At 37.0% G+C, this 23,394-nt stretch overlaps 1 protein-coding gene across 2 annotated transcripts in view; it reads left to right on the top strand.

Annotated features, from left to right (window-relative positions):
- Nucleotides 1–23,394, top strand: part of col8a1b (collagen, type VIII, alpha 1b) — a 39,721-nt gene that overhangs the window by 3,011 nt on the left and 13,316 nt on the right. The window contains exon 2 of one of the 2 annotated variants that reach the window (XM_057326300.1): nucleotides 20,873–20,933. The gene's annotated coding sequence lies outside the window, so the exon portion shown is untranslated. Of the gene's footprint in view, nucleotides 1–20,815; nucleotides 20,934–23,394 lie in introns of those variants that run through there. The other variant, XM_057326299.1, reaches the window with a different exon arrangement.

Raw genomic sequence — 23,394 nt, 5'->3', positions numbered from 1 at the left:
GATGTGTCCCGATGACCTCATGACTGAGATGGAAAGATTTTTGTGTTATCACCAACCATCTGCTATTTGCTTTTAATTTTATCGATTGAACTGCGTGACAGACCCATAGAAAAGTTGAATTCCTGGTCCAAGTGTAGAGCAGAGCTTCGGTTTACGACAGATCTTTTGATTAAATCCGAAAACGCTGCGATACAACAGATTTTAATATGGTAAAGTAAAGAATGAAGGCAATTTAAAGAGGTAGTTTAGACACATTTCTTAATGATGTGACTTTATTCTGTGAAACACGAAAGAAGATATTTTGAGAAATGTGGTTTTGTGTCCATACAGTGGATGTCAATGTAGTTGGGTTACCAACATTCTTCAAAATATCTTCTGTTGTGTTCTGCAGAAGAAAGTCACACAGGTTTAGAATGACAAGAGGGTGAATAAATGATGAAAGAATTTTCATTTTGGGTGAACTGTCCCTTTAAAAACTCTTTAACATTCTGTCCAAATACAGTACAGTAACGGTGAGATTCAGGAAGAAATCCATCTCTCCGCTTCCAAGCCAAGCCGACGCTGCACATTCCGCCGCAATGAACTGTGGGAAACGTTGAATTGATCAGAGTTTGCTTCGTTCCAGATTTCTCGGATGTTTGACCATGCCTCGTTCATTACTCGGTCAGGCGGGTTTCATACTATCCTTGTTCTGAACCTGAGAAATATATGTCCGAACAAACACCTTCTGTCAAGGCCGGTATTGTGTGAGGCCCAATAACTCGACCTTGTATTTGCATTTTCTGTCTTTTTCCGTGATTTTCAGTTTAGCTCTATAACAGGAAGATATTCATTTGAGTGCAAAAATAAATTGAGAAAACATACCCGAACTTTATAAAGGCTGAGTCGGTTTAGGGTGCAGTTGCATGCTGGGATATTATGAAAGGGTATTATTATGATGATGAATGTGTAGAGCTGGTAGCCACTTATGTTAGCGTAGCAGATTAGCTTGTGTTTTTCTAGCATTAGCGGTAAGTCTTAAGACACGCTCGGCACAGGAGATCGGCAGTAAACGCAGAAAGCCAATGGTCTTGTCCAACAGATACCACGGATCTCATTTAAAACCCATCGCGCCATTGCGAGCACGACTCGTTTATTATTGAGGTTACTCTTGTTTAATCGACCACAGATTTAGATTCTCTTCCAGTCCAAATAATCACATTCCATTGTGTTGCATAGCGAAACTGATAGGTGACTGTCGAAACCAAGTTTTTATCTCACACGCTGATCCTTTTATTAGAGTTTTTATGCTCTAGGATTCCAAACCGCATTGCATTTCCCATTGCCGCCACTAGAGGCCACTGCTGCGTATGAAGACACCCATATAAACTTCCACCAGAGCAGACATACAACTGCACAAAGTCTGCCAGTCTCACCATGTAATGTTTGTCGGTTTGGAGGCGGTCTGTGGTCGTCTACCTAAGCCAAGTAAAATCTCATAAAACTGCATTAGAGCGACAAAGAGTGTTTGAAATGTGGCACCGGTCGTGCAAAGTCTAGCCAGAAGGTGCAAAGTGTGAAACCAGCCATTCCAAAAATGAAAGCCCTGGTCGTGAAAAACCGTCTGACAGCGCTATTTGATGGCCCCTTAAATTCCTTGCCGAAATTAAAGCGATATTCCTCTGGAACTGGTTTGAGGTGGCTTTATACTAGCCAGGCGCACTACTGGTATTACACAGATACAGCATTAAATCCACGCTAGTCCTCTGGCGGCGCTGAAAACATTGTTTTGCGTGAGTTTTATTTTTGCTTTAAATCAGGATGGGCGTTTATAATGGGGATTCTGCTGCGGGACATTTATCGCTCCTGTATTTATACGCCAGGAAACAGACTGACTGATATGTCAATAGAAATACTCGTTTTTACTGCGATAAAGCAATTTTGACTTCTGTTTTTATTATAGGCTGAGTTATAGCGCACGCACACCGAGTTGGAGAATCATTTGAAAGTCTGTTTGCTGTGAGGAACTCCAGAACATGCGAATCATGTTTACGCAGTTCATTCCTCATTTGAACTATTATATGTTTTATTTTTACGTTAAGTGGGGGATTGGAACAAAGATGTTTTACAAAAACACCACAATTTTGACACGCATGACTCTGTGGAAGATATTTTGAAAAATGTGTCGGTGGTTTTGTGTTCATACAATAGAGGTCAATGGGGTCCAATGCTGTTTGGTTACCAACATTCTTCAAAATATCTTCTTTTCTGTTCTGCAGAAGAAATAAAGTCGTGGTGACATGAGGGGCGTGTAAATGATGGCCGGATTTTCATTTTCATATATCGAATGTTCCTGTATTTTTTTTATTTACCCCCTTCACACACCTGTTTTTCTCTTCCATACACGCAATGTAGATTTGTATTTTTTCTGTGTTTTTAATATGGTGAGATATACTGCTAAGCCTTACAAAAATATTTTTTCTGAAAAGATTTTCTGAATGAATCTAATGAAAACAGAGCTAAATTTAAGTTGCTCAGATCATCTTCTGTGCCACTCATTTTGGTCCATTTTAGAGCTTAAAAATAGAAACCACAATCTATTCTTTCAAATTTAAAGTGCTTTATCACACAATCGTGCTTATCAAATAATGTAAGCGAATAGTCTTGCGTGATGGGCTTCTCGCATGCAAGGCCTAAAAGCAAGGCTGCAGGAAAACCCCTGAAGTCATTTGTTTTACTACTTCACGAGGAATGCTTTTCAGGAAGAAAGCGGTTTCGGGGGAAAAGGCAAAAAAAGGGCGTTGAACGAATGCTTTAAGGTGCACTGCCAACAAATAATGAAGGCAGCAGAATAAAACATCTGAGACTAAACATTTGAGTACACGCTCTCCGGCGTACAATGAGGTGACGGGGGTCACATCTGAGAAACTCTTAGACCCCTGCATTCTTCAAATCTCAGCTGCAGAATTCACGAGGTGAAATTTTGTTGTGTTGTGGATAATTTGCTTCCCAGTTATTCTGGAAAAGTGTATCGTTACATACCAAGCAACGAAAGCCTCTATCAGACTAAACATTTTGAACGGTTGGCCTTTAAGAGGTACACACACCAGTTTGTATTAGGTGAGAGTGTGAACATTGTTCTTTACAGGTTTTCTCATCATGCGTAGAGCCTACTGTATCTGCCACCCTAGTATCAAATGTAAACTCCATCTTATGCTGCCGTTTAATACTAACACTGGCCCATTGTTTTCAACGTGTGTTATAGGCTAGTGAATTGGATAATGTTTTTTTCATATTTATAAAATGCCAGTGGCTAGGTGGTAATGTATTGCTTAAAGGGATGGTACACCCAGAAATTAAAATTCTGTTATCATTTACTCACCCTCTTGTCAATTTAAACCTGTATGACTTTATTTTTTCTGCAGAACACAAAAGAAGATATTTCGATGAATGGTGGTAACCGAACAACGGCGGTACCCGTTTACTTCTATTGTATGGACACAAAACCATCGCAAATCAATGGATACCACTGTTGTTCGGTTATCAACATTCTTTGAAATATCATCTGTCAAATGCATAAATGAATAAAAATGTCCATTTAAAAAATATGTAATGGTATGTAATTGTGTAATTTTACATTTTGATAAAACTATTCAATTTGTTAATTTCAATGTAATTTTAATAGGGAAGTTTTACATTTTGTAACGTGAAAAACGTTTTCATCAATAACAGTGGCTACATAAAGTTCTCGTAATTTGTTGTCTTTTTATGGTGACATTTATTGTCGGCAAAGAGCGTGCACTTACCATTAAATGTTTAAATTAAAGCCAAAAATAATTACTATTTCAAATCGGATCCAAAACACTCCCACCGTCTACCATTGTTGATAACAAAACAGAAACCAATAAACTAAACTCAAAATTTGGTTTGACTGGCTGCTTGGGACACTAATGTAAAGCGTTAGTTTGAGCAAAAATAAATATATACACGTTCAATTTTTGTTTGCTTAAGTATGTGTTAATCGTGAATAAACATTAAGCCTAAACTATAATACGTAACTTTTTATGGTTAAATAAACAAATTCAATCACTGAGCAAGAACATAAAAAAATAATAATGATTTATAATTTGAATGGAAATATATAATTCGACTGGAAATGTCAGTTTGAAGTCATTTGATTTCAACGTGGAAAAAGATGAGGACTAACCTGCAATTGAATGTTTCAAACAGAGAAGGCGATATAGAAGGAAAAAGTGACTCATTTCAGCTTTAATGTAATATACTGTAATTCATTGATCTTGTAAAAATACTGTTTTTTTACTTGTTCGGCCTTATGTGCATATAAACAATATGCCATGCAAATAATTCACTCTATATTGTAACAAATTGTACTTTAGTGTGATGGGCTGTATTTTGTTTCAGAATATCAATAATAATTTCATTTTCCTAGTTGCTGTAAAAAAAACCCCATCCACCTCTAGTTCTACAAAACATACAGTATGTACAAACTGAGAGACTGAGCTCATAAAACATACATCGAAAATGGTATGGAATCAGTATTGTGACAAAAAAATAAAATTAAACACTGTGTGAATCCAGCGGTGAGGTTTCGCAAGGAGACGGATTGTGTCTGCTTCTGCTGAAGAAGCTGTATGAGTCCCTGTAGACTTCTCCATCACTGTTGTTAACCCTCCCCATACAGTTCCAGATCGGCCAAGATGGACTTCAATGATCATAAATCTCCTGCGGCACAGTGAACCTTCCAGGGAGGCTAGAGAGTGAAGAGCTGTGTGATGTGTACACTGGAATGTGACTAAACTAGTATGTGTGCAGTGTGTTTGCGGAGCAGTCTGATGTTCTCACGGCCTCGGGATTCTAAAATAAGCGTGCAGCAAAGAGACAGAGTGCTGATGAGGAAAGGACTGTGACACCAAAGATATTTACGCTTAAAGTGAATGTCGAAATAAAAAGCTTTTGACGCTGTGTCTGTCTGAGTGCCTGCTTTCGTTTACAGTGTCTGTGTGTGATCTCATGCCGGAGGTTGTGCGAGCGAAAACACACACGCTGTCCAGTTCACACTGCCAGGATAAATGTGTTGCATGGAGAAGAAACCTAATTCATCACATGCTTGGTAAATAGTGCCTCTCTGTGATTCTCAACCATTTCCTCCTGAGGGCCTTTGACTGATGACCAACTGCGTTTGCAATCCGGCTAAAAGCACAAAGCTGGTGCAGTTTGAAATGGTTGATTACGTTCATGTAAATTGATTCAAGTTCATTTACAGCGCTTAACAAATTCATTAGACCACCATCCAATGAAAGATTTGTGCCGCAGCTTCCCTGAATTTAACAGTATCGGTGGATTACCAAATCATTTTTTTGTTAATGGTTAATCCACCTGTATGTGTAAACTCTTTAGTCACAGTAGTATTTCTAATACTAAAATATATTTTTTATATATAATATTTATTAAATATTTAATATTAATATTAAACATATTAAAATATACCGTTTTACAAAAAAGGGAGAAAAAAATTGTAAACCACTCTTTTTTTATTCAGATGCCCAATTACAGTTACTTACAGTTCTTAACATAAAAAATATGTTTTAATGGCTGAATGCTCTGCTGGATTGATTTTCGACTTCTGAGAGCTCAAATTTGGGTCTAAAAATCTGAATAAAGACTTTTTTGTTATTTTAGGTTTTTGACCTTAAATTTTTAACAAATCAAAAATATTTCTTATATATTTATATATAATAAATATACACTAGGTCCTTGAAAATACAGATATTACAATATTCTTAATGAAAGCACATAGACAAAATGTGGAGATGTATTGTTTGTTTTATTTTCATATTAGTAAACATAAACCTAAAATTTGCAATCGAGACAATTTCTCCTTCTGTTGACCTGTGGTTGCTGTGTCTGAGTTGGGGATGATTTAGCTTTTTTTTCTCTATATTTAAAAAGATGACCTCTAACTCTCCATTTGTTGGGTATTATTGCTTCTGGTTTGTGCATTTTAGTTCACAGAAATCCTAAAGTATGTTGTCTGTCAAAAACGTGCGTCCTTTTTTGTCACATCCATAACGCTAATCCATAATGTTAATTTTTCACATTTTTCACATTTTTATTAAAAAAAGTTTTTCTGATGTCTTAAAAAGAGGTTTTGAAAAAAATAAAAACATGGTTATATATTGGTAATAAATATGGTACAGTCTCCGAGACTTTATATTTCAAGTTTTGATGAATAATGTCATATCCATAACGCCATATTGCTCTGAATGTTTATATATGCTAGGCAAACATGATCCTTTCTATATTAATCTAAATTAATCTAATTGCTTGAAAATGCAAAAACACATCATCTCATAATTCTGTGAGGTAAAGTTTCTTTCATGTGCAAAAATAGTTCAATTTTATTAACATTTTATTGGGATTACTAGTCTCTCTGTCCTACATGAACATCAACACACACTCTGTCATCACACAAGCATCAGTGTTTTAATTTCCATGTTTTGTGTAAACATACATCATCAAACTGATGGCCGAGTCACTTGTGTTTGTTCAGATGGAGCCGGGCTATGATACTGAAATTAAAGTTCTTCAAGTTCTTAAGCCAAACTTTTCTACACAACATGGGGATATGACAGAACTTTGGTTCGGTATCAAAGCGACATCTGTTCGGACCATTAAACACTTGCAATTACTGAAAAGGCCAATATAGAACAGACCTTTACAAGTGACATTTATACAAACCTGTTTGCATAAAGTGGAACCGTTTTTAGTATTTTCTTAAGTGTTTTAATCAGTTGAGACAGGCGGTGGGTGGTGAAATGCTAAACATGTTTGTATGTGTAATTGTCTGTGAATGTAGTGAGACGTGTAGTTCGTAAATGCGTTGAACTTGTCTCTTTACTAATCTCTTCAGTACCTCTTTAGCAGTGTGCAGTAATCACATTTTCTATCCAGATGCAGTTTATTTTCATTTCCACCCACAATCAATTCTTTTGACGAATCAGACGTGTTAGATGCAGTGGTTTTAGGATCCGTGCCGTCATGAATATTTTTGACCTTTGATATTGCAGGTTTGTTTGAATCGGTCTGTTGAAAGTTTTGAATGTCTTGTGTTTTTGTTTACATTTATGGGTCATTGGCGAGGAAAAGACCAGATTCAAGACATTCGGCCATCGGTCAGTGCAGTAAAACACACTCTTGATGGTTTATTGAGTAGGTAATGCTTGCATTAATATCTGGGGATTCCTGTAGCTCAGTTGGTAGAGCATTGTGTTAGCGACGCAGAAATCGTGGAATCTTTCCCAGAGCAGCACACATTGACCAGTTGTTCCTTGCCAAATGCATCCAGTCAATGTAAATCTCTTATATGTGTAACTGTGTGATTTTATTATGCAACTGAGGCCTGCACATTGAGCCTTGATGCTTACAGTATTTGGGCAATGCCAGTTTGAATCCAGCTGTTTTGTCTCCAAATCCCATTCCTTTGGTGAGAAAAGTTGTCCACTTTCCTATATGGGAAAGTGGCACAAAGGCCAACGTTTCTCTATCGACTCTCGAATGGAAACAATTGAAATGTTCTAATTGTTTGGCTGTTGGAATGAAAGTTTTTGTAAAGATAACTAGAATTTTTTTATATTTCCAGACATAAAATTGTAAAACAACCCTTGACAGGGTTATAAAGACTCAACCTGATGAAGACTACATATCATTTAGTCATTTAGCAGACGCTTTTATCCAAAGCGACTTACAAAGAGTTCAGGGAGCAATAAGCGATATCACCCTGAAAGGTAACTTGACATGATATGGTATGTTATGTTAACCTGGTTATTTTATGAATACCAAATTGTTGAATAAATAAATGTTTTAAACATTCAATCTGAGTTTAAATCATTTTAAGGCTGCAGTGTATTGTTTGACCCTATAACATCGCCACCTGTTTGAAAAATAAAACCACAGGTTAAGCATTTATCTTAATATGAGTTGAAGCAAAACCTGCACCTGACAGCTAAAGCTATCATTTTTAAAATGATAATCATTAATCATTTTTAGAAGCTGAGTTATAAATAAGACTTCAACACAAACATTACGAACTGGCTCAACTATTTTTTGTTTATTTTTAACCAAAAAAAGTTATGGAGTGAATGAATAGACACTATGTACTGCTAATACGTATAATATGACCTTGGTGTCATTACGTCAGGTGTTTTCCTAAGGCTGTTATGCCTGTGCGTTTTCATATCTAATGGCTTGTCCACATCGCCAGCGTTTATCGTCAACGTTTAATGCCTCGTGACTAAACAAAGGCCGAGAATGTGAGTGTGCACACCGACGCGCAAAACGGCAGGCGTAAAAGCATCATTTGTTTTAAACGCCTTGGGCAGCGTTAAAAACTGGCCGACCAATGAGATTTTTTCACGTGCATGGAGCTGCTGAAGTTACAATAAAACACAACTTTGCACACATTGACAAAGAGGAAGCAAGATGAATTCTTCTTCTGAGTGACAAGCGAGTGTCAGAAGCATAAAGTTGCGCAGTGCCACCTTGTGGACCGGGGTATTTCTATTTTTCATTAAGAGTCATCTCCAGTGAAAATCGTTTGGGTAAATGCCGAAAAACGTCTAGAAAAATGCTGGAGAATCGCATGTGCGATTATCATCCCGGTGTGGACAGGCCTTGAGGTGTTGCCAGATAGGCTTTCCTCATCGTCATGGTAAAGGTTTATGAACAGTCAGATGACATCAGGGTTTGTTGGAAGAATACTACACTACTCAAAAATTCCAAGTCACAACAAACTCATGATCACACAAAACCCAACAACTAGACCTTAAACACGTGTTCCTTTCGGTTTTCAAAACAGATAAAACACACTAAATACTTTGGTTATCTCCTCCCTACAGGTTTCCATATTTGCCCAAGCATTTTGACCTCACAAAATGGAATTCACAAAACCAAAAAAGGAATTCACAGAACCAACAATCTAGTTTATATTGCGTCTTCTTGGTCCATTTCCATGGGCAAATACTTTGGAGAAAAGCACAGGAGATGAACGCTCTTTATATGTGACCGTCTGTACGATGCTGTTAGTTAAAACGACTGCAGGGGATTTGGCCAGACAGCCATCAAATGAACAGACAGTGACTCAGCAGTCGTTGACTTCATGGGGCTCCGCACCAAACACCTCCAAATATCCATTTCATTTAAGCAAACAAGAAACTCCGGTCAAAATAACCCCACGCTGCCACTGCTTCCAGCCCACAATGAAATAAGATACCAGCTGCATGTGCAAGCCAAACAAATAAGAGGCATTTAATAGAGAAAAACAGATGCCAAGGTAGTCTGGCTGTAATTTTCGCATGGCAGCAATGTTCCCATGATATTAGGCACGAGTTATTTCCCAAGAGTACAACTGGATCTGAAGTTTTTCTGAGACAGTTCTCAAGAACGGTTAGTCATAGCTTCTCTGTATTTAATCCTCGTCAAATCAAATTATTCAGATTTTAATAATAACAATAATCAGACATGCTTCAAAAACATGTGCGCGTTTTTTTGAAGCGTCTACATTTGCTTGTTTAATTTGCGTCATTCAGCCAAAATTAAACCCGGGCTTCTGTCTTTCCAAAACCAAACAAAACATACATTTTCTTAAGACTTGGCACCAACGTCCCTCTAATTTTCATTTTGCTGAGCAATCCTGAAACTGATGTTAGAACGTTACGGGCAGAGTGTTATCCTGGAAAAGCAATCAGAAATGAATTTCGATATGCTGTTTGTAGTCATAAATACACACATCATGCTTAAAGCTACGTATAAGGACTTAAGATGTCTTATAATTATTAATTTCTTCATAATAATATGTGTGAGAGCCAGTCATTGAGCCAGGACAGCAGATAGCCGGTGAACACATGGACAGGCCCAGGGGCGTTTTGATGGATCATCAGTTTCCTTAGTGTCTCTAATATCTTCAGCGTTTCATAAATAATGGTTGTACTTTGTTGAGATGCCTTAAAAAAAAACTCCATCACTTCCTTCCTACTTAAGAGAGCTTCTGAGTGTATTAACAGATGTTGTTTTTATACACCGCACAAAGCGCTTAAGAGCTTAACCCTCAAATTCAATCAAAATAGATTTCATCAAGCACTTCCAACCAGCAGTTTGAACCTTTGCGTGCACCCCTATCCCTTTATCGTGTTCTCCCGTCAGCTGACCTGCGTTCGATCCGCTCTCGTCAGCACATGTGTTGACTTTCCGCCATTAAACTGCCACTCGGTCTCAAATTTAAAGGTCCGGAGGGGAGTGCATTTCGGTAATAGACTCGACACAAGTTCACCTCGAAGCGTTGCTGGATTCAGGACGGCGTATTCCAGCTCATTTTTCATTTCTTGTCACCTTCATCCACTATGGCTGACATTAGCGTGCACTCCTGCTGCTCCCGTCTGGTTTTAACATTCGACGTCGTGATTTGAAGAGCCCGCAGGCGCTATAAAACAACTGCGAATGTTTCTTCGTGAAGGAAAACGTCTTCCATTTCGCGAACTTGAAGTTTGTGATTGAATAAACTACCAAAATGCTGACTTTTATTCTGTGGGCGAGTTTTGGGGAAGGTGGAAAATCTACAGAATGATATGTAGCTTGTCTGATATAGTAATTCAGTATTATGACATGACTGTCCTATAGCATCTCTCAAAGTATGCTGAAGATATATGAAAAGACAAATATATGGGTAGTTGACAAATGAATTTATGAGTGTAAATATTTAGAATATAAAATAATATTTTATGAACAGTTTGATTTCTTAATATTTATCATAATCATAAAATGTATTAAGGACACACACGGTCTACAAAAAAAACAAAACACAATCAATACAAACAGACAGAATCCACAATATCACTTGTGTATACATACACTGTAAAAACTGTAATTTTACAGAATTTTACTGTATTTTTTCTGTATTCACGTATTTTTGAAATACGGTATAAAAACAGCGAATTACAGAAAAAGCCTGCAAATTTACAAGGAAACCATAAAAACATGTAATTTTACATTACATTTTTTTTTATTTTACAGTATTTTCTGGTGCCCCCACTGCCAAAAAAGACCGAACTTAGTGCCGGGTTCGTCAATTAATTATGTCTTGGCTGTTATTGCCTTTGTAATGCCATTGAATACGGTTTAACGTTTTGAAGGTCCAAAAAGCACATCCATCCATCATGAAAGTAATCCTTAAAACTCCAGCTGGTTTATAAATGTGAAGCGAAATGGTAGGTTTGTGTAAAGACCATATTCCAAATTTTTTTTACATTTGCTTTCTAGTACTATTGACATTTTCAATTACTAACTTTTGAAACCTCTGTTACGTTTCATCAATGTACATTTATTGAGAAAAATGACAATAATTTGATGTATTATAATACTATGTATTCCGTCTCCTTTATCTTTCATAATTAGATTATTTTATTTTCATTATTATAATTTCACATGTTTTCATAATTTACAACAGTATCTAATGAACGTAAAGCTTTAATTAATTAAATACCTATTTTATTGAATACTATATCACTCTAAACAGTTTGGTCTATTAATGACCTCAATATTTGTGTGATCCACATTGTTCGGATCAACTAAGCATAAAAATATTCAAATCAATTATAAGTGGAGTCTCCAGTGCACTTGAGACTATTTGAATGAAACACTTGTTGACCATGTAGATTATTCCAAATTAGTCACTTACAAGGTTCCATTTCAGTTCACATGCTCCATCAGAAGGCGGCTGCCCATGTACAGGTCACCTTAATAATGGCTCATTGAGAACCTCCTCTATGACTCTTACGTTACATGTAATGGATAGTTTTCCAAAGCGTTTCCTGTTTTGAAGTACAAACAGAGCACTACGTTTTGGATGTCAGCGGAGGGGAACAGTCCGCAATTACGTACTGAAAAAATCCATTCAAGTATGTCTGACGGGAAAATTGGTCATGAGTTTGGTTTGCAGCTCGGTAAAGTTTTTTTTGTTTTGTTATTATAATACTTACGCTGTAAATATACAGGATGTGACACGTGCTCTTACAGTATAAGAGCGCTCACAACCAAGATAATACGACCTCTGTAGTGTTTAACTAATACTAAATACTAAATGTGCTTTTCTGTAATATGTGGCTTGTGTCAGTATCAGTTCACCCAAAAGTCAAAATTCTGTCATCATTTATTCACCCTCAAAACCTGTATGTGACTCTTTCTTTAATGGAACACAAAAGAAGATATTTTGAGAAATGTGGTTTTGTGCCCATACAGTGGAAGCCAATGGGGTCAATGTTGTTTGGTTACCAGCATACCTCGAAATATCTTTTTTTTGTTCTGCAGAAGAAAGAAAGTCACACAGGTTTGAAATGACATGAGGGTGAATAAATGACAAAAAATGACTATCCCTGTTTTCAATTTAATGTATGTGAAACTGTGTCTTTGGTGGGCGGGGCTCCGTAAAACCATTTGCGGACGGTAATAATGTGTTTGCTTTCAAATGCTGTGTTTTGTTTTACTGTAACTGGTCCTGGCCTCCTTTACCTCGGCGGAGGTAGACCTATTCAACACAGTGATCTTGTTCTGTTTTCAAACACTTCACGTCCATTATCACGTGCGCTGGCTCATGAGCGGAGTATAAATGCTCCACGGTGACAACATTTATTATGTTTACGGATTCAGAGGCCGGAGAGAAACATCAGTATGCTACCAAAAACTGACAGGGAGACGGAAAATAAATAAGGATGTTGTGACAGACTCATTTTCCCGAAAACATGGCCTGACGCCGACACGTTAATGTTCGCCGTGGACGTCTGGAAGGGAACATTCGTACGATTTCAGAATGTGTGAACTACTGATTTATATAACCTGTAAATGACTTTACTCAGACAGGTCTTTATTCACAGGAGAGACTGAACAGTAATTTCACACCGGGAGCCCTCAACGTCGTTGAGTGGAAATATTTTTTTGTGTGACAAAGTCTGAATATAATTTTTTGCAAAAGGCCTCTGGAGATCATCACATGTTATATTGTGTCATATTAACAAAAATTTGACCACAGGCCACATTCCTCTCTAGATATTGTATTGTTTTGTGTAGAATAGTTGTAGAATGACAAACAAAAATCTGTTTTTGAGCAACATAAAAACTGTGCTGATAACTGTCTTCTTACCTTACGCACAAACAGCAAAATCGCCAGTGTTAAAAAGGGTCAAATTAACACTCACAGTGTTTATATAATTCACACTTTGAGAGTGTGGATTATATATACACTGCGTGTGTCACGATTCTGCTCTGTGTTTCCGTGTTATGTTGGACTTTTACTTTATTTCCTGTTGTGTGCCATGTTTGTAGTCCTTTGTAGTTTTTCTTGTTAATTAGTTTCCCCAGGTGTTTCTTGTTTCCTTGTTATCCCAGTGTGTATATAAGCCCTAGTGTTTCCTTTGTTTGGTGTCGGTCTTTGTTTCATGCTTTGTTTTTGTGCCGCCTATGGTCTGTGGAATACCTTGGTTTGTGTTTGGCTTTGTTTATTTAATATAAATCTACACTGCGCTTGGATCTACTCTCTGCCTGGTTTCCTCTGATGTTACAGCGTGTTAATTCGACTTTTTTTAACACTGGCGATTTCACTGTTTAAGATTAAAAGTAGGTTTATTAGTTGGTAATGGGAACATTATTTTATGGAATCCTCGTAAAGATAAGTACAATTGTAACCTGCAGTTTTATGTTTTAAACAGAGATGGTGATATAGAGGCAAAAGTTGCTGCTTTATGTAAATGGTTCACCCAAAAAATACAAATTCTGTCATATTTTTTTCACTCTCTTGTGGTTCAAAATCCATATACTCTTTCGTCAGTGGCGCACAATTAAAAAAGATGTTTAAGAGATGTCCCAGTGGTTTTGTGTCCGCACAATGGATGTCAATGGGGTCCAACGATGAATGGTTACCAGCATTCTTTTCTTTAGAGTATCTTATTTTGTGTTCTGCAGATGAAAGAAAGTCATACATGTTTGAAACGACATGAGGATGAATAAATGATGAAATAAATTTTTTTAACATTTTTGGGTGAATTATCATAACATGAGATTAGTAACCCCAAAAATATTTCAAACCCCTATCATGTTTCCAAGGAAAAAACGTAGACTTTGGCAAAAATCTTTTGGTTTTACCGGCGGTTTGAGGAAGCTTTATCCAAAATAGATTAAACTCAGATAAAAGTTGTAATGAAAACAAGTGAATTTAAATTAAAAAATCAATGACTGTGGGTGGTCTTAGACGAACCCCAACCCAAATGAACCCAGACCGACCCTTTATTGGTTTATTGGCTCTCTTTACGCTCCAAGAATGCTCTGTCTGCTCTACAAACTGGATCTCAGGAGGCCTGCAGACAGAACTGCTTTATAGACATCAGAAGGGAGATAAAACATTTCTGTCCAAACTTCTCTGATGAATCATTTCCCAGGGTGAAGAAGAATAGGTTTGCTCATCGTGTTTTTGGGTGCTTGTGGCATTACATCAGATGAGAGATCCTCCAAACATTCCCCTAGAATAAAACATCAACCTGTGACATTGCTCTCTGTGGAGCTTTTTGTACGCAATAAACAAATATAACAAAATAACCCGTGTCCCAAAAGCATGGAATTATTCATTTTGGCAGTGTTTGGGTGAATATAATTTTATCATAAATCTAACTGAGCTTGATAAATTGATGAAACATTTACGGCAATCTGAGTTCTAAACAAAATTTGGTTTATAAAGGCAAAAAAATATGAATGCGAGCCTCAGTTAAGGCAAAGCGTGCCAAACAGTAGTGACGCATCATGTCTAGTTCAAACCAATAATATACAGATTGCTTACATACATAAGCCTGTGGCTACCATCAAATGTTGCGTTTCAATGTCCACAAGTCAAAGAGTAATGATGTCATCTAGTTTTGGTGTTTGTGCAGTAGTCCACGGTCTGGTTCTTAGTAACAGTGACATCATGAGTGTATAACATGAGCTGCGTTTAAGTGGCTGATGACAGACACATCCTTTCAACTTAAAATTACCCCCGAAATATGTTCCACATGATTTCTCCTCAGCTGGGACATAAACCAGAGGCCGGCCGTGATAGCAAACACCGCTAAACTAATATGAGCCTTCGGAGAATCTCAGACTCAGGCTATTTACAGAAACCTGCATGAAAGCTTCTCTTTGTTGTGTTTCGTTTAAATATGTTTCTCACATTCACAAAGCGAGATCTGTTTTTTACAACTTTTGGTCGTTTTGTCATTTGAGGCACTTTTTGTAGTGTAATTTTGAGCATGTTCAGCCATTAAATATGAAATATAGTGAAATGATATCCCAATTGAAATCTAGCAAAAGCTGGTTATTGCCCATCCAAGATGGTCATTGGCTGATTTAAACCGGCCATTCGTTAATCCAGATTTGTCATTTCCTGGTTAAAACAGGTCATTAGTCGGTTCAAACGGGTCATTGGCTGGTTCAAACAGGTTATTATGTGGTTTAAACTGGTAATTAGCTGGTTCAAATGAACATAAAATTAACATTTATTTCTCTTAAGACGTGTAATCATTGTAGTTTCATTCTTACCTTGAAATATAACGGTTGCTTTTCTGAAATAAAAACAAATGCAACCTCCGGACAAATGCAACCTCCGGAGGTCGCACCCGAAATCCTAAAAATTGTATGTTACACCTTACATTAGTTGGTTCAAACAGGTCTTTCACTGGTTCAAACGGATCACTGGCCGTTTCTCAATTCAAAGAACGGACTTGTGTTCATGTGGAGACCGGTCTTGCGAGGCGGCCTCGGAAGAACGAACTTGGATGGATACGCCGCAGTGACTTCGGGGACTTCAAGCGGGTCCCGTAAGCATAAGGCTGCATTCAATGCATCCTTGATATCGAGAACATGTCCGGGAACTTTCATGCGTTCTCTGTTCTTGTGTTCTTGAGTATTGGAACGGACTTTGACGGTTAGAACACGACGATACAAGACCGCTGAAGAACGCATATTGAGAAAGGCCACAAGCTGGTTACAAACCAAATAGGTTATTAGCTTGTTCAGATGGGTCATTAACTAGTTCAGACGGGTAATTAGCTGGTTTAAACTGGTCATTCATTAGCTCGGGTTACCATACGTGCCATTTTTCCCAGACACGTCCTGGCCAGGAATTCAGGTGCGTCCTCCGGAGGTTGCATTGGTCGAGTTAAAAAAACATAAAATTATAATTTATTTCTCTGAAGACGTATAATCATTGTAGTTTCATTCTTACCTTGAAAAAACAATTGCTTTCTGAAAAAAACCCTGAGATGACAAACCTCGATGACGTATGCAATTTCGTAGACGTGTCCGGGAACGTGTCCGGGAAGACTAGCACATAGCTCACCCTACATTAGCTGTTTCAAACGGGTCATTAACAGATTCAAACAGGTTGTTAGGTGGTTTAGACTGGTTATTTGCTGGTTCAAACTGGTTATTAGCAGGTTTAAACAGGTCTTTTGCTGGTTCAAACGGGTTAGCTGGTCTAACCTGACAAGTTCTTGAAAGTAAACGGTGGTTGCAGAATTATACATGTTTGAGTGGTGACACTTTTGGAAAGTCATATTAAAAACCCCATCAAAATAGACTTCCTCTCGCCAGCTGGGAGAACGACTACGCTGCTTTAAAAAACAGCTTAATCCAGCCAAAGGTGGTTAACTGGTTTCTCAGCCTAGCAATGTTGGTCAGGTGGTCTGTTTGATGGTTTAAATAGGGTTTTGGCCACTTTTCAACTGGTCACACTTGGCGACCAACAAAACCAGTTAAAGAAACAGAGCCATAGGCTTGTTTTCATTAGGAAGAAATAACACTTCCAGTTGATTTCAGAGTATGAAGTTATACATGTTGGTATACGTAAGAACTTGATTATTTAATAAGCACTATATATAAACAAACACAAAGTGGGGTGAATATTATTTGTCACAGCCATTATTCAGTACATAAAACACATTTTTATGATTTTGATTCAATTAGTTATCAAATAAATTGATGTACCACAACTGAAGTATATATCTAAATTTGTAGCATTGGAAGATCGAGACTCTGTTTGGTTACCCTTTGAAAAGTAAAAGAAGACCTTAAAGGGATAGTTCAACAAAAATGAGAATTCTTTCATCATTTACTCAGCCTCACGTCCAACCACTTTCTTAATTCTGCAGAACCCAAAGCTTTTTTGCCTTTCTTTGACTTTCATTGTATGGACACAAAACCACTGAGACATCTTTTGTGTTCCGCAGAAGGTTTTGAATGACACAAGGGTGAATAAATGATGACAGAATTTATTATGTGAGTGAACTGTCCCTTTAAGAGAAAGCAACTCTGGGACAAATGTGCTGTTGTTAGCAGATGTTTTCTGTTGGGTTTGTTCATTTACAGATGTCTGTTTACCTCTCCGAGTCACTGGCTATCTGAAAATACCTTGCAGACATTTTCTGACTTGGAAAAGTGGTTCAATATTTCACTAATGGTCCAGTTGAGAGTGTCATTATGTTTTTATCTGAGCTTGTTTTATGGACTTTCTTCAGGTCTCTGTTTGTACCGAGGAAGTAAATATTGCAAAAAACTGAACTAGGAAATGATCTCCGATATTTCCACAGCCGCACTGCTGCCAAAGTCAAGCATTTTTCACAGTTTTATGAGACAATTCTACAATTTCTATTATTTTACACCCCATATTGGTGTAAACAGCATAGTGTGTTTACTGCCTCACAGAAGTGGACTAAGTGTAGGCTATTACCACAGAATCAAAGAATGCAGGAAACAAGTGAGAGGATTTGGGCGTGCCACCAATCTGGCATACTCAATCATCTTAATTGTGATTCGTGGCCCTCTGAAAGAGACTTTGTTTAGGAAATATGACTAATATGTGCCTCTCAGTTTATAAAAGTTTCTCACAGGCAAACTGAACGTTGCCTACAGGTCAGCCACATGGTTAAGATGCATTATTATTTGTTGGGGCTGTAGACTGTACATACTGAACAGAAGTGACACAAGGAACACTTCAAAGTTTGACTTACCACAAGACATGTTAAATTTGATGTGTATGTTTTTATTAATGTTTTTTTGTCCATGTCTTTATTTTTTTATTATTGCAAATTTTTAGATATAGATCATTGTCAATTTTCTGGCTATAGATTTTAGAATCAGGAATGTAGTTAAGGCTGGTTGAGTTTGGCGCCAACAATTCCCATCGTCATTTTCATGTCCAATGAATGAAAGAACTGATCAATTACCCACCGTTGCACTCTAAGTTGATTTAAATAAAAGCATCTGGCAAAAATTCTTGCGTGTACTGTGGAGTGTCACTTTTAGAAAAAAATCTGTGAAATGTAAAAAAAAAAATGATGCATTTATTGCGCCGCTACTTATTTGCAAAACACACAATGAACAAAATAAACCTAATTGTACTTTTTTAGATCTAACTAACAGTGATAGTTCACCCAAAAATAAAAATTCTGTCATCATTTATTCACCCTCATGTCATTTCAAACCTGTATGACTTTCTTCCTTCCGCAGAACACTAAAGATATTTTGAAGAATGTTGTTAACCGGCACCCATTCACTTGCATTGGTTGCATTGGACAGTGCTGTTCGGTTACCAACTGTCTTCAAAATATCTTCTTTTGTGTTCTGCAGAAGAAAGAAAGTCAGAAAAGTTTGAAATGATAAGAGGGTGAGTAAATGATGACAGAATTTTCATTTTTGGGTGAACTGTCCCTTTAATACAGTAAACTAAATTCTAGTTTATTCTGCTTGTTTGAAGCTCAAACTGACTTAATTTTGATAGTTAGTTTTAAAAAATCAAGACTAAAAATCTTGTCATTCATCTTCTCAAGTAAATGTATCTTGATTTAAGATTTTTGTACAAAAATACTACGGAATTTTTTTTTGCTGTGTGCCAACAGTCCTTCGCACTCTTAATTGCGGTTTCGTCAACTCTCACTATTCGTTGCTTTCTCGCTTCAAATCGTTGTATGTACGGACACCTCTTGACTCACGCTAAATGACATCTTTTTTAAACACAGCTATGCGGTGTCTCAGCATCTTAACATTTAAATCCAACACATTGACTCGAAAGAGCCCACATTCTTGTATTTACTTGTAAGAGTTGTTGAAACAGTGAATAAACAGTGAATTTTGAGAATGTGAACTACCGTCATTTTAAAATACTTTCAGCACATAAGAATGATTCCTAACTTGTTCGCTTGTGTATTCACACATAGACTGCGAACTGTTTAGCTATAATGAATTCAAACAATGTGATTAAAATCTGAGTGTTTTTAGAAGCGTATGGTAACTCCAAATAATATCCGGCCATACAAGGCAACATTCCAAAATGCAATAGCACAAGCTCCTTAAAGGGAATATTGTTTTCTTTCAAATCTGGCACTTTGTTTTGCCAAAAGGATGATTTTTGGCCACCCAGCTTTTGGGAAACACATGGTTTGGTGTTTGAAAACACTGTTCTCTTGTTTCTGGATTTTAGGACGGATGGTCCTTTAGGATATGTTCATTCACCCGTCTGCAACTACAAAGAAACAAATTTCATCTCGGTCAAATATTTCGAAGTTGTTTTTGAACCAATGTCAAGAAATCTCGCCCCACAATTTGTTCCCGGCCTCTTGAAGGTTCATGTTTTCCGTCGTATCGCAGGAACAGTCCAAAGCCTTCACAGCAGACGTTGACTCATCCAACATCAGGAACAAGCGGAGGTTTATATCCACCTGTTAACATGAGTCACCGGATTGAACTGCCAGTCTTAAAGCCGTTTCATCACAGGAAGCAGAACTTTAATAACAACACAGTTTCTGGAGCAGCTTTGTGTGGCTTAGATCAAACAAATTGAATGTAAAGCTCACATAACTAAAGCTTGTCACCCTATACACATTTAAAGTGATAGTTCACCTAAAAATGAAAACTATCATTTATTCACCCTCATGTCCTTCTAAACCTGTATGACTTTCTTCTGCAGAACACAAAGGAAGATATTTGCAAGAATGTCAGCAACATTTACTGCCATAATAGGTATAAAATAAATACTATGGGAATCAATGGGGGATAAGAGCTGTTTGGTTACTGACATTCTTCCAAATATCTTCCTTTGTGTACAGTATAGCAGAACAAAGACATTTATACAGGTTTGGAACAACCTGAAGATAAGGTCATTTTTGGATGAACTGTCCCTTTAAGACAGTGGTTCTCAAACTTTTTCGTTGTAAGACCCCCTTTGTGTAGAGTGCTTCGCTTTGCGGCCCCCCGAATAAAGACTTATCATCTTAAATTTAACATTTTTATTTAAACAAAAACATATTCGGTTATACAATGCTGAAACATCAATTCTTTTGTCTGGTGGTCTTATTTTTCTGATGTTTGCATAAAATCTATGATCAATTTCTGTATTTCATAAAATGCCACAAAATCTGTGGCCCCCTGGATCCATCTCGGGGCCCCCCCAGGGGCCACGGCCCCCAGTTTGAGAACTACTGCTTTAAGACATTACTCATCGGTTTTTCTCTCAAAAATGTGAAGTATTTTACTTGGAATGAATTCGTAACATACATTTAAAGCAGCAAATTACAGTATAAACAATCATAACTGAACATAATAGCTACTGCATCAACGCCCTGGGTGGAGGACTATTTGATCATCTCCCTCCCTCCCTCCCTCTCTCGCTCGCTCGCCTTCTCACTGCCCACCTCCTTTGAGAACGTTGCCCCTCCTAGCTGTCCATAAAAGTGGAAAGCATGTTGCCTTAAGCCTTTAACTACTCTTCTCTGACTTCTAAATATTCGTTCTTTTACTTTTCACTCAGAGAGATAAACAGAAGGCGGAGAGACCTTGTAAAGGAGAGAGTGCGAGAAAAAGAGAGAGAGGTGAGTGCTGTACATATTTAATACACGAGTCTGAAACCTGTTTGGCTATTTGAATATCTGTGAATATTGATCCAGCAGTGGTTGTCTCCAGCTGAATATATAAATGCAATTTGAAACATACTAATTTGCGTGTCAGTGCAATTTTGAATGGGTTGGAAAGAAAAATATATAAGCAAAATGAAAATGTGCATGATAGACATATGTTTCATTTATTGTCTGCTTGCTGGATTGATGCTTGAAGATGCACTTTTCTGGCTTATTCGTAATCTTGAATTTGTGTAGATTGTATTTTGGGTTTATGGAAAATGTAATAGAAATGAATCACATTTTAAAAAGTAATTGAATTTATTATAGAAAATATATATTTTTATAGTAATGCTCTGCCTTAAAACATTCAATTGACTATCAATTTGAATTTTCTATATATATTTTTCTCAATGTAATATAGATGTAATATGTATATGTATGTATATTTACAGTATATATACATATACAGTACACACACGCACGCACGCACACATTTTCTACTGTACATACTGTATATTTTATCCCCTAACCCAACCCCTAAACCTAAAGATCATAGAAAACTTTTTGCATTTTTAAGATTTAAAAAAAATATTGTTCTGTACAATTTATAAGCTTTTTTGCCCATGGGCACCTCAATTTTGGTCCCCACGGTGACACGATTCCCATGTGTTGGTGTGCATTCAGGTTTAGGTCCCCACCGGGATATAAAACATGAACACACACACACACACACACACACACACACAAACGAACATACACATGCATATATACATATAAATTGTTCTTCATCAGCTGTTTTGCTAATTTTAATCTTAATGGTAAATATACTTTAAAAAAATCTAATAACGCATAGCACTTCAACTCATTATATATATTGTATGTATATATATATATATCTATATCTAATCACAAATGACTAGAAGTGTTATTGAAATGAATCAAAAAATGAAGTGAAAAGTGAGACCTTGTTTTATAGAATTTCTGTTTATTTAATAAACTTCTTCATAGGATAATAAAAAGTTAAATACTGTATGCGTAAGAATATGTAATAGTAAACCCTACTGGCTGTTAGATTCTTTACACAACATTTGACTTTGATTTTGGATTATAGAGAAATCTCGAGTCAGACACCAGATTCGAGCAAACTCATTTCCTGCCGCATACCACACCTGCTGTTGTGCGCGAGTCTTTACCGAGCTTTGCTCAAGGGGTTTGTATGCTTCCAGAGTCATATTTACTCTAGTTTCACTTTGATTTCTTGACACGGGGCATTATTGAGGGCCGGAGGGCAGCTGTACGACCAGCGCTGACTGTTATGTCTCTAAGGTTCAAAAGATCCATCCCTGAGGGCATTCAGTCAAAGCTGGGGTGTTTGGATCCTCCTTCTTGTTTTCTCCCGTTACATCTCTTCCGTCTCTGCTTCAGATGGATTTGGTTGTTTGGATTTTTTTATCAAGATCTCCTTGTTTTTGTTTACGCTGGGTTTGATATATCTAGACAGATGACATTGTGGCTGCAATTTAATTTGTGACTTCGTCTTTATCTAGAAATCATACTGTTATTTGTTTGACTTTCTCTTATTTGTTTGGCATTTGCTTTTTACGTTATAGTAAACAAAATTGTGTTTTGTTTCCATTTAAAAAAAAAAAAGTTTTTTCTTAGGCGTAGTATCTATTTTTGGTTTTATTTGATTGAAGTTTATAGTAAAAATCTTCTATTGACCTACTTCTTTAGAATGGTCACCATTCCGATTAAGTGTAACTTTGGCCTCTCTATCGCCATCTCTGTTTGAAACATAACATTGCAGGTCACTTTATGTAAATATAACTATACATTTGTCGAAGTCAAAGGATGTCAAAGTGACATTTCCGCAAAATCACACCCAACAATTCAACTTATAAATCATTATTATAAGCTTTGCATTGTGTAGCAATGAGACCACTTGAATGGTTAGGTTTATGTACTTGCTCAATAACAGATTTTCTTTATTTGATAAAGAATAAAGAATTCTAATTGTGATTGGTCCAAATGGTTTGGTCGTGGATTCGTTGTAAAGCGAAAAAAGTGATTTAAACACCAACAATTTTGTGTTGGCATGTATGCAGCAAAGGGGAATTTCCATTGCAGAAATCTGTTTGTGCCCTTTTGAGCCTTTTAGGTACGGCGTATTTCTCCTTTCCACGCAACCTGATGTTGATTAGAAGACTGATCCCGCTGCTTATGTTGATGCTGTGATGAACTTTGTGAACTTTGCTATCTTATCATTCAGAAGTTTCCTAAGCAGATTTATGCTTCTCCAGCTTTTCCTCTATTAACAGATCGATGTTTTATAACTCAGCCAATTTTTATCTAAATGGAAGACATATGCTCTCTCACAAACAGGAACAGATCACACAAAAGCGAGAAGGCGAGGCTTGCTCAAGATTTTGTCAGG

This window comes from Triplophysa rosa, linkage group LG25 (genome assembly GCF_024868665.1).
Source record: "Triplophysa rosa linkage group LG25, Trosa_1v2, whole genome shotgun sequence".
Taxonomy (NCBI): domain Eukaryota; kingdom Metazoa; phylum Chordata; class Actinopteri; order Cypriniformes; family Nemacheilidae; genus Triplophysa; species Triplophysa rosa.
This window is presented reverse-complemented; position numbering and strand designations above follow the sequence as displayed.